Source organism: Salvia splendens, chromosome 11 (assembly GCF_004379255.2).
Source record: "Salvia splendens isolate huo1 chromosome 11, SspV2, whole genome shotgun sequence".
In the NCBI taxonomy this organism is placed as follows: domain Eukaryota; kingdom Viridiplantae; phylum Streptophyta; class Magnoliopsida; order Lamiales; family Lamiaceae; genus Salvia; species Salvia splendens.
The window spans coordinates 29,082,699-29,095,438 of NC_056042.1; the positions used below are offsets into that span (position 1 = coordinate 29,082,699).

The 12,740-nt window shown below is 38.5% G+C and overlaps 1 pseudogene; it reads left to right on the forward strand.

The window, feature by feature from the left end:
* The first annotated feature begins 9,877 nt into the window (after positions 1 to 9,877).
* On the forward strand, positions 9,878 to 12,740 carry LOC121754746 (annotated as a pseudogene).

Sequence of the window (12,740 nt, forward strand, 5' to 3'; positions counted from 1 at the left end):
TTTTTGAATGACTATGTATTTTGCTTTTTTTTCTAACTATGTTTTTTTTATGTTTTATGAATATGTATTTTTGCCCGTATTTTGCTTTCCCGTATTCAGTGTCAAAATTATATTTCCGTTTTTACGTAATTAAATTATTGTGATTTTTTTTATTGCGGGATGTCCTAGTGGGAAGGGCGGACATAGGAGGGGATGTCCTAGTGACGTGGCAGTGGGATGGGAAGTCCTAGTGACGTGACAGGAGGTGTTTTTGGGATGTCCTAGTGGATGTCCTAGTGGGATGTCCGCCCACTGGATATTGTTTTTTAGGACGTGTTCTCTTAACCTCCCTTCATTTAGAGGACATTATAAACATAATGGTAAATCATACTCTAGCATTTATCAGCAAAATTTGAGTTCAATTCTCTAAAATATAAATAGCTTTAATTTTGATCCATAATTTGTTTTTAACAACTCACACAACCATAGCAAGAATTAGAAAATAAGAAATGGAGGTAGGGATGTTAATAATGCCTAAGGTCATCCATTACATTGTTTTTATACCGTCCATTAACTACTATTTGACTAATATTTGAGGGCCCCACTGTACTTTATTCCTCCATCCCTTAACTAAGGGACGGAACCTGCAACGCTCCGTCCCTTAAATTACTATTCATTCAATTTCATTTTTTATTTTTTTTCCAACCCAATTCAATTAAAACAAACACACTTTATTAAAAAACACACTTTATTAAAAAAACACAACATAAAAAAAAACACACAACATAATTTAAAATACAAATTTAAAGAAAATTAAAAAACTACCCCCCGCCGGCTAATCATCCTCCGGAGGCGGTCGAGGTTGAGGGGGAGTCGGAAGGCCAAGTTGTGCTGCAATATGCACAATTCCGTTCCACCAGGCCGCGAATTGGGCTCGCGAGAAGCGGTAAGTGTCCGCCATTGTGGCGGTCATGTACGCCACCATAAGTGTGTCCGAGCCTCCCCGCGAGCCCGATCCCGAGGCCGCCTGGCTTGATTCGCCTCGGCCCTTCCTCGCTCTAGCCGCTTTCGCCGCCTTCGTCCCTTGCGGTCGACGGCGCCCACGGCTGGATCCTCCAATATCGCCGACCGTACCCGCAAACTCCTGCGATTCAGCCTCATGTGGGCTGATGCCCTCAGCGGTGTCACCACCAGACGAGTATTGGCCACTCGCCATATGCTTCGTGCGCTTCGAGTTTGAGCCCGAGCTGGAGCGGAAACTGCCGGCCCACTGTTCCTCGTCCTTCACGGCCTGCCAAACATCAACATATCTGAATTGTTGACGGGTGTCCTGGTAGTAGGCGCGCAAAGCGGACGTTAAAATGACGGTTGCAGTGGCGCCGCTTCGACCGAGTAGAGGCCGCATAATTTTTGACCTGTCGGTCGTCTCGGTCAAAGTGAGAGCGGAACATTTTGTATTTGCTCTCTTGCGAGAGCCTTTCGGCTTTATCTGGTGGTAGACCTCGCAGACCTTTTCCCAGAAACACTTCCGGGGTTGTTGATTCCCGACGATGGGATCGTACGAGACGGTGATCCAGGCGTTGTACACCGCCAGCGTTTCCTGGTTGCTGTACGGATGCCGGCCTAGATCTTCTTCCTCTTCCTCTTCTTCCTTTTCCTCTTCTTCCTCCTCCTCCTCGTCCTCGCCCGCCTGGGGTTGTACACCGCCTCGTCCACCTCCACCGCCTCGCCCACCTCCACCGCCTCGGCCTACTCCCGGCGTTGGATCAATGGGAAAATCCTCCCGGATCTGGGATAATCCCTGCGAATACCGCGGGGCGGAGGGACGAGCATATGCATCAACGTCAAAGTTGGGTGGTTGGTACCCCCCGGCGTCGACGCACTGGAACCGCCCAGTGTGTTGATCATGGTCTCCCAATCGCCGAAGGCGTTGAGATCCCACCCGCCGGAGCCGGAACCGCCGTAGTTGCCTTCGCCGGATATCTTGTGATGAGAGGAAATTTAAGAGGAAATTGAGATGATAGAAGAATAGATGTGTAGTTGTGTGTGAAATGAGGATGAGTGTAGGAGTATTTATAGAGTAAAAAAACTAGTTTAAAAATAAAAAAAACCAAAAAACGGTATTATTACCGTTAGATTTTTTTATTACTTTTTATTTTTTTTAAAAAAAAATTCGATTTTTTTAAAAAAATATTTATTGCGTCAGCACGTGACGACGCCCACTCGCGGGCCGACGAGTGGGCGTCACGCACGACGCCGGGTCGCGCCACGTCGCATAGGCGCGTGGCGAGCCGGCCCGTCGCGTAGCTCGGCGACACGGGACGCGGGACGGGACAAGGGACGGGACGGAACGGGACGTTTGCTGCAACGCGGCGCGCGGCGAACCCGTCTCTCCGGGACGGGACGCGGGACGCCGACGCGCCGCGTAGTGGATGCTCTAAGGCTAAAGGTCTCGGTTCGAGTGTTTTATGAAGCAGCCTTTAAATTTATGTTTATTTAATTATAAAAAAAAAGAAGAAAAGAAAAAATGGATTGAATTTAGGGTAGTCATTCTAATAATTAAATTTATTGTAAAACAAGAAATAGAGTATTTCAATAAATGCTAATTAAAGAATAACTATTGACTTGAACAATTATCAAGATTACGAACATAGTATAACTCTCTCCATAGTCCAAGTAGGCTAATTATGAAAGGAGGTGACAAATACATAATTACTTTAAATTACACGACATTTCAAATATTTTATTACAATAATAATGTAATTCAACGTGGTGCAAGACTAAATATATACGTGTACATTAATATGGACACTAGATACGACACTCACAACCACCGATCCACACATAAGTATCCTTCTTTAATATTCAATTGGTTGAAAATAAATGGTAGTTGCAAATATTTCACTAATACTCTTGCATTTTGTTAGCAAGATTTGAATGTTAACAAAAACGACCCTAAATTTGTGTATTTTTACAAAAAAAAGTTGTCCCTTAAAATTAATACTCCCTCTGTTTCCTTATAGTTGAAGCGAAACTTTTCGGCATGGAGTTTAAGAAAAGGATGTTGAATATGTTAAATAAATAGATAAAAAAAGTAGAAACTGAATAAGATAATATTATTAAGATAATAACTCAACTATGAGAAAACAGAGAAAGTAATATTATTAAGTGAATAAGATAAAGTTTAGATTACAAACTAATAGATGAAGTGAATAACTCACTATGACGAAACAGAGAAAATAATATTACTAAGTGAATAAGATAAAGTTTAGATCACAAACTAATAGATAAAGTGAATAAGAATGTACAGTATAAGTTTATTAAGTCATAGTTTACTAGATTTTTTATTCGTAACCCAAATAAGAAATCAATATAGATGGTTATTAGAAGTGGGGTGGATACTTTGACCGATTTCATCCAGCACTAATAGAGTGTTTTTGGCCATGCCACTGCCGTCAAGGTTCAGTGCATGTGTATTACCAAATCTCTCTCTCTCAATATTTCGTCGCCAACCATCTTCATCTTATACTCCTCAAATCAAGATCGTCATTACAGCGTGTGAATTGGCTCAGTGATAGTGTCACTAGTACTTGAAGCAACAAATAAAAATAATTCTAAAATCAATTACATCTACCCTCATTGTTTGGTGTTGCTCTGTCGACCCATACAAAAAGTGGGGGTCAAGTCCACATGTTATTGGTTGAACATAAAATGTTTTATTATTTTTAATTATTAATTTGTTTTATTCAATGATTATTATTCTTATTCTTCCAAAAAATATTATGTGAACCACTCTTCCAAATCTTCCAAAAAATGACGTGAACTACTTCATTTTTTTATTAATGTTTAATTTATTGTTTATTATTATTTTTTTATTATTTGCTACTGCTTCATTTTTCTATATATATCCCACTTGATATGTAGAACTCATCACAAGCAAACTAAATTTAACAAACAAAATTTCATTTCATTCTTGTTTTGATAAATTTGGTTTTATGGATCCAAATCATCCAAATTATCGCCCTTGTTTCCCAACCTATCAAAATTCCCAAAATTTGGCACAAATAGTTGAATGCGTAATGTTTATCTTTTTTAAGTTATCTTTCTTATTTTTCACTTTAGGTTGGTTTATTTACTTTCTATTATTGTACCGTATTTCTTTTATTTGTGTATTTTTATTATGTTGTACTTCAATTATATATGAATGTGTAATACTAATTTTTATTGTAAATTAAATTATAAAATAATTAATATGGAGTATAATTTTAATGAGTTTTTTTAATATATTTGAATAAAATTATAAAATTTATATTGATTAAAAGTATATGAAAAAGAAAATATGTATTGGAGTTGAGTTGGGGTCATTGGTGGAAGTAAAAGTTTTAATAAGTTGGGGGTTGTATATGTGGATGGAAGAGAAATGAATATTTTATTAAAAAGTTGATGGGGTTGGGTTGAGTGAGGGTCACTGATGAGGATAGTCTAAAAGTTTTGGGTTCAACCAATATTTGAAGCTACCCAAGCCCCTTAGCTCAAGTGGTTGAGGAGGGAGGCAAGGATACCGCGCCATCCTAGAGGTCACGAGTTCGACCCTTGGGAGGCGCATCTTGGGGATTAATTTCCCCTTGGGGGTTCTTGAGTCCTGGCCTGGACCCAGGCGCTGGGGGAGATAGGTTAACGACGTCCCCTTGATTGGGTTGATAGGTTAACTGGTCTGGACCCGTGCTTGGGGAACGGTTGGTTGACTCGTTCCTTCCCATCCCGACAACGAAGCGCAACTCGGTGGTAAGACGCTTCACCTCCGACTGTTAGGCCGGGGGTCCGAGTCACTTCGGGGGGTAGATGGGGAACCATCGTCGATCCTCATTTTTTGAAAAAAAAAACCAGTATTTGAAGCTAAAAGTTTTGGGTTCGAATTGACTATAATACAATCTTTAAATTTCTATTCATTTGTCTATAGAGTATAGGGGTGGGTAGGTACGGTATACCTTACCGAAACCGACATACCGTATACCTTACCGTAAATTCGGTATTCAAAAAAATCATACCATTACCTTACCAAAATTTTCGGTATACCGAACTTCGGCATATCTTAGTTTCGGTATGGCGAATTTCAATACCGATACCGTACCACATTTTCGATATACCGTACTTTGTGGTATACCTTACTTTCGAAAATAGAATATTTGAGTTTTAAAATATTATTTAAATTTAATAATTTAAAAAATATATTCATATAATGCATTCATAATTATATTTATATTTCACAATAGATTTAATAATTTAAAGATATATAAAATATATTTTATATAAAATTATATTTATATTTTACGGTATATACCTTAATTTACGGTATATACCAGATTTCGGTATACCTCGGTATACCGCGGTATATGAAAAGTCATACCGTTACCTTACCGAAATATTTCGGCAAGGTGTCATACCATACCGAAAATCACGGTATACCGAAAATTCAATATTTCGGTATTTTTCAGTACAATAAGGCTGGTATTTCAATATTTCGGTATTTTTCTCCATCCCTAAGAATAGATAATGTCCGTACCAAGAAGTCAAACCTATTAGAAATGGGTCACTCACCCATGAAAAGACCTTGAACTAATTGGGGTTGGACAAGAATTATATACACCTTCAAACTTCTCACACTCATCCGATGTGGGATGAGTTTGTAACCCAAAAAACCTCCCCTCAAACCGAGACCACATCGGGAATGCAGTCGACACGAGATGGGTCGTTCCAGCCCTGGCCCCTAGATCATCCAGGGCCCGACTGTAACCCATGTCTTTCAGGGACTCACCCTAACCGGGGCTCATCCAGGCCTGGCCCAAAGCCACATGGGCTCTGAAACTAAGGATGTCAATGTAGTCCGCAACCCGTAGGCTGGCCCGAATAGCCCGCCAAATTTATAGGGTTAGGGCTGGAAATTTCTAGCCCGATAAAATTAAAACCCGATTAGCCCGCACTCGATTAACCCGTGACCCGTTAGGGCTAGACCCGAAAACCCGATAAAATTTCTATTATTCTATTTTTGACTCCTAATTCGACACTTCATTGATTAATTTTATAAATATAGATAACTAAAAAAATAACTTTCAATTTTATATTAAATATACAAATTATATATTGAATTTTTATTAATATAATAATTGATAAATAAATTAAAAACTTCAAATTCACTTAAAAAATATTTAAATTTCTAAAACATGCATTAGAATTTCACGAAATATCTCAAATATTAGTATTTGATCATGTTTATGATTGAGTTTGACCATATATCTCAAATTTATTATAATTAAATATTTTACATTTTATGAATATAACTAATTTTCATCATTATTTATTGGATTGATCGCATGCTAATCTTATTGGTAGCAACCAGATTAACCCGCTAGGCTAGCCCGAAACCCGAGTTTTTAGGGTTAGGGTTGAACTTTTACAACCCGAAAGAATTCACAACCCGATTAGTCCGCAACCCGAGTAGGGCCGGCCCGATTGACATCCCTATATGAAACCACTTGTTAGGACTGTCGACTTCAACATTAATTTGATATTGTCTGCTTTGGGACAAGTCCGCACAGATTTGTTTTTGGGTTATTCCTAAAAGGCCTCAAACTAATGTTTGTGTCGACTGCATTCCCGATGTGGTCTCGGTTTGAGGGGAGGTTTGGTGAGTTACAAACTCATCCCACATCGGATGAGTGAGGGAAGTTGGAAGGTGTATACAATCCTGTCCAACCCCAATTAGTTCAAAGCCTTTTAAGGGGTGAGTAACCAATTTCTAATATGGTATCAGAGCGGGTCACCGACTCTGGGTCAAATTTAAATGACCCAGAAGTATATCTGGGCTAAAACCCAACCGATCGGAAAAAAATTGGGCTAGTAGTCCAACCGATTAAAAAAAGTCCAACCCCTCCAAAGTTCACCTTGAAAGGTTTGAGGGAGGATGTTGCCAATTGAAACTAAAAGAATATAATACAACTATCCACATTGGCATACAAGGAGAACTGAAATCACTATATAAGTCACATGGACCCCTCCTATCACCATTTGGTTTTAGGATGGAACCATGAATTTTTATCAAAACCTTGCATGTACGATGTTTCAAATTCAAATCGCACAATTAAGATAAGGCTCCGTATCTGGAATAAGAAATCTACGGACTTGAATTCAATTACAAATCCTTGGTTCAGTAAAAATATATACGAAATTGATATCAAGTGTGTGTAGTGTGCAAAGATGCTTAATTTTATAACTATTTGTAATTCCAATTATCTGCTTTTGATATGGATTCAAATTGTGGAATTGAGAAGAATTGGAATTCAATTTCAAATCCAAATACTTTGTGGTACCAAAAATTGGATTTAAAATTAAAGGCTACAATTCCAATTCCGCATGACTAATTCCATAATATTGAACGGAGCCATAAGATGATACCACCCACGATTGGGAAGTTAATAATCGCCTTAATTTTGAAATTTAAATGGGATATATTAATATATTTCAAGTTCCAAGGAACTCAATGTTATTCCAAGTGCGCGGAAACATAGGACCTTCTCTAATGGCTTTATGTTTCCACTGCTTCATGCTGTACAAAGTTGGGCCTAAAATTCAACCAAAACTCATACCTCACTCACTCTTCCATTACAATTTGTGGCTAGGGTGGGTTGATACGAGATATCGTATCGAAAACGTTGTATCGTATATCATATCGAAAATATCGATATGAAAGAATTTCATATCGTTATCGTATCGAAAGTTTCGATATATCAAACTTTCGATATGGATAATATCAATATCGTTATCGTATCGAATACCTGTATATCGAAAATTATAATTTCAAATATGTTTCGATATATACGATATATTCGAATATTCGATATAAAACGATATATCAAAAATATCGATATATATCGTATATTCGATATAAAACGATATGTCGAAAATATCAATATATATCGTATATTCGATATAAAACGATATATCGCAATATAAGGAAATTCATATCGTTATCGTATCGAAAACTTACGATACGATATCGTTTCGTATCAAAAATTACGATATATCGAAAATCCGATAATTTTTCGATATTTTTCAATACGATACGAGCGATATATCATTTTTTCGATATTTTTCCCAGCCCTATTTGTGGCTTGAATTCCATGCCCATTTGCTAACATGCTTAGAGTTGAAGCAACTCTCTCATTACTAGTGCCCTTCACCTACATTTTGTCAATGCTTATATTTCAAAATTTTCAACCAACTTTAGCTACAAACTTGATCAACAAAAACTCTTAAGTTGCCCGAAAAATTACTATAGCTCAGCTATTAAATGAAAACAAAGATAAATACTAGTACAAGCTATGTTTGTAGTGTTTCTTAACTCATACTAAAAAGTAACCTGGATCATAAATTCGGACTATAATTTATGAATAACCTTTTGTCATGCACAAAATTCTATTCACACCTACTCTAACCTAATAAGAATTGAAATAAAGGAGTTTGTCTTACTTTTAACATAAAGCATTTTCAGCTACAGGAATAATTGAATGGAATAAGATGTTCAGTTTGAGTTCCTTCTTTTGAGAAAATATAAGACATAATTGAATAGATCAATAGAATGAGAGGTTCAGTTTGAGTTCTAACCTATACCTAGAACTCACCTCATATCAAGTAGATATATCAAATATAAATGTTAACAACATATTTGACAAATCAACTCCACATTCCATTGAAGAGAAGTAAAAGAAAATTGTAGTACAACTCAACTCACCAAATTTTTACAGTAAGGAATAATCACAGACGAAGAGAAGTGAAATGCATTTCATGACAGAGTACGCTTATTGAAAGATTCCACAGTCAGATTCTGTGTGAAGGCAGGAACTGAATTCATCTTCCGAATAAATATATTCAGTTTTGTCATATAATCATGAAAGATAAAATGGCAAAGATGAAAATCTCCTCAGATGGATGACCTATAACTAAAGATGTGTCAAAACAATAATGGTCACCCAGCATTTGATTTGAACAAGCATAAAATCTGATAATTACTCTACCATGCTTCAGTTTAAAATGTATCAGTTATTTCTGGAACTAACATACTTGAAGAATCAATACATCTAGCAACATACTTTAAGCATATCGGAGAAATGAGGATAAGTTCAAGTAGTTTGCTAGTGGAACTCCCAGGCATTCCCATCCCTCGTAGACCCAGAGAGTTTTAAAATTGGTATTGGAGCAACCTGACAGTTCTAGCTATATGTGGGGAAAAAGGGCTACTTTTACGAGTTAAGATAAACATATTTGCAATCATCTCTGAACATCAAACTGTTGACAGATCTAGCTATATGTGGAAAAAATGGGCTACTTTCACAAGTTAAGATAAACATATTTGCAATAATCTCTGAACAACACTACGTTGACAGATCAAAACACAATTTTATTCAAGTTGAATAATACAGTAATTGTAATTGTATTTATTAATCCTATTTCTACTTATTTGGGCTTATAAGTGTTATATATAATTCCAATTCAAAAGGTTATAAATTCTTGTTCAGTAAATTTTGATAGCTGAAAAAGAAAGGAAAAAAAAGGAGGTCCTGTGACCATTTTTTTTGAGTAAAGGGCAAAAATTGGTCCTGAACATATGCTCATAATTGGTCCTAAACTAACAGTTCCGTCAATTTTTAAACAGTCAACGTTTTAAACCCGATTTTGACACATATGCTCATAATTGGTCCTAAACTAACAGTTCCGTCAATTTTTAAACAGTCAACGTTTTAAACCCGATTTTGACCAATTAAAGCCGTTAAGTATGATTACTTACTCCCTAATAATATTCTTAATATTTTAATAAATTATCATTTAAGTATGATTACTTACTCCCACCCGGATCCAGCCCGCCCCCAAATCCGCCCCTGCCTTCACCAACGACGTCCTCAAGCGCCACGCGCCGCTCCTCCACCACCCCGTCGTCGTCACCTACAAGGAATGCCTGAAGAACCACGCCGCCGCGCTTGGCGGCCACGCCGTCAACGGATGCGGCGAGTTCATGCCCGCCCCGGCCTCCAACCCGGCTCTCCCCACTTCGCTAAAATGCGCCGCGTGTAACTGCCACCGCAATTTCCACCGCCGCGACCGGAGGATCCCCCCTCCCACCGCCACCACCCGCCCCCTCCTCGGAGCGGCTCCAGCCCTAACAATTCCCCGTCTCCGCCCCCTCCCCGCAGCGGCTACAGCCCTAACAATTCCCCGTCTCCGCCGCCGATCTCCTCTTCTTACCCCTCCGACGTCAACCACCACCACACCTCCCCAATCTCCGCCGGCGGCGGCAACCTCAGCTCCGACAGCCGCAAGCGCTACCGCACCAAATTCATGTTGGAATCGTGCTTGGTCAAATGATTTTTGACTAATAATAAATGTTACAAGACATTTAATTTTGTGAAATTAAATGCAATAACATCGATCTACGTTCCGAATAGATGACCGTAGTATATTCATTTTTTCAAATCCGATTCTCGGTGTGTGAGAAATAATATATTAAAGTTGTCACAATAAAGCTAGAAATGAGCTATGTGAAAAGACTAAGGGATTAATTAACTAGGTGTTAATTATCCCACATCGGGGATGATAAACTTCTTTGATGAAGTATTTAATCAGATGAATTATCATGTGTAATAATTATCGTGGAATAAGACAGGTGACAGAGCCCACACGCGCGCACGCTCGCGCCGCCGCCCGCGACCCGCGACCCGCGACCAACGCATCGTGACCCGTGACCCGGGTGCCTGGTGCCTTGTGCCTTGGTCTTTGGGCTGGTCGTTGGCCCCGCTGGACCCGACGCATGACGGAAGACAAAAGGTTCCCGCTGGACCCCGACGCATAACGGGAGACAAAAGGTCCCCGATAAACCCCGTCGGTCCATGGTGTATCCCGTCGTGTAGCATGTCCAGGTGCATCGTGTCTCTTCAGCTCCCACTGGCTAGTGAACCAGTCAATAACCCCCGGCGGTTACAGTCAATGGCGGATCCAGGAATTCATATTCGTGGGGTCGGATCAAACAAGACAGTAATATAATATTTAAATATTATTTTATTAATATAAATATTAAATTTTAAATAAAACTATGTTATATTATACACGAAAGTTGACTCCAACAAAATGACTTGAAATTATTTCATTAAAAATTATTCGCGATAGTTTGAATAGATTTAACAAAATTACTAATAGTCGAGATATATTCAATCTTTTCATATATCACTTATTAATGTGGTCTATAGGATAAATATTACTACTTCCTACATCCCCTAAAAATATAACTTTTTATATTAAGAATTTTTAACACACTTTTCTTTTTATCTTTTCTTACTTTATCAATTTTGCATTAAGACTATCATGCCGTTTCAAAAGTTTCTATTTTTAGGAGACGGAGGAAGTATAATAAAATGAATAATCAAAAGCAAAAGTAATTAAATTAGAGAAAAAAAATTATGAATAAGACAACAAAATATGGAATACGGATTATAATAATTATTGATTAGTCCACAACGGTGGTGTTTGGTTTCCAAGATAAAATAGTACCAAGATAAAATATAGGATCGAGTTGTGAGATTATTTTAGTCATATGGGGTTAGCTAAGACTAATTATTCCATGATTATTCATCCAGGATTGAGTTGTGAGATTGAATCTCTTAAATCAAACACACTAAATTTAATCGCGAATACAATCTTACAAACCGAAACCCCCAAAGTGAAAAGAATGAAAATAATAATAATATTAGTGTTGAAACTTGAAACTTATACACGGTTTTTGTTCAACTTCAATTATTATGAAACCTTGAATTAATGTTGGAATTTCTGTTAAAATACAAGGTGAAAAATGAGTTAGGCTATAACTTAATCAGTAATAAAATAAGATGATCCAGTTTATAAAGCCCAACTAATAGAAAATTAATAGGAAATTAAACTTCAATTCACAGCAAGAAGCAGACCGTCGTCGGATGAGTGTTGAAGATGGGGTCGAAGGTGCGGAGACTATGGGGTCGGCGGGCGATGGAGGGCGTCTCCCGGCGATTCTCCACGGCTGGCGGTGGGGTCGGCCGACCCCGCCCGACCCCGCCTAGATCCGCCGCTGGTTACAGTCAAGTCATCATGGCACACATAATGACTGTTGACTCCATCAATGCCCTGCAGGTGGACTTGGCTTATAAATAGGCATGCATCCATTGCATTCCAGGATAGAACATACACAAGCATCTTGCATACACGCTCTCTCCATCTCTGCATAATCTTCCCTGTCGAAGCTCTGCCCCCGCCTTACTCCCGTTCGCCGGAGCTCTGTTGCTAGCGGTGTTGTTACTTCATAGACGAAGCCGTTTTATCTTTGGGGACGACATGCCAAACCGAGAGCACTACCGGGGCGTATCTCGTCTTGCAGAAAGAGGACTCCTCGACTCGGCTTACCACTTTCCACAAGTTTTTCGTGTAATTTTTGTTCAGTTATTTCCGTGTAATTTTCCTTTATTTTCCGTGTAATTTTTCGCCCGACAAGATTTGTATATCTCATTCCCAACAACAATTCAACCAATTCCAAAAAGAGAAAAATGCTGGAATTCGCAGAGAAAGTCGACTGGAAAATGCAGAAGCGTGACGAAGACGCCACCTACTCATTCTGCGGCGAAATCGGAGTCGATAAAGGCGTCTTCAAAGTCTGGATGCACAACCCATTTGTTTTATATTTTAGATGA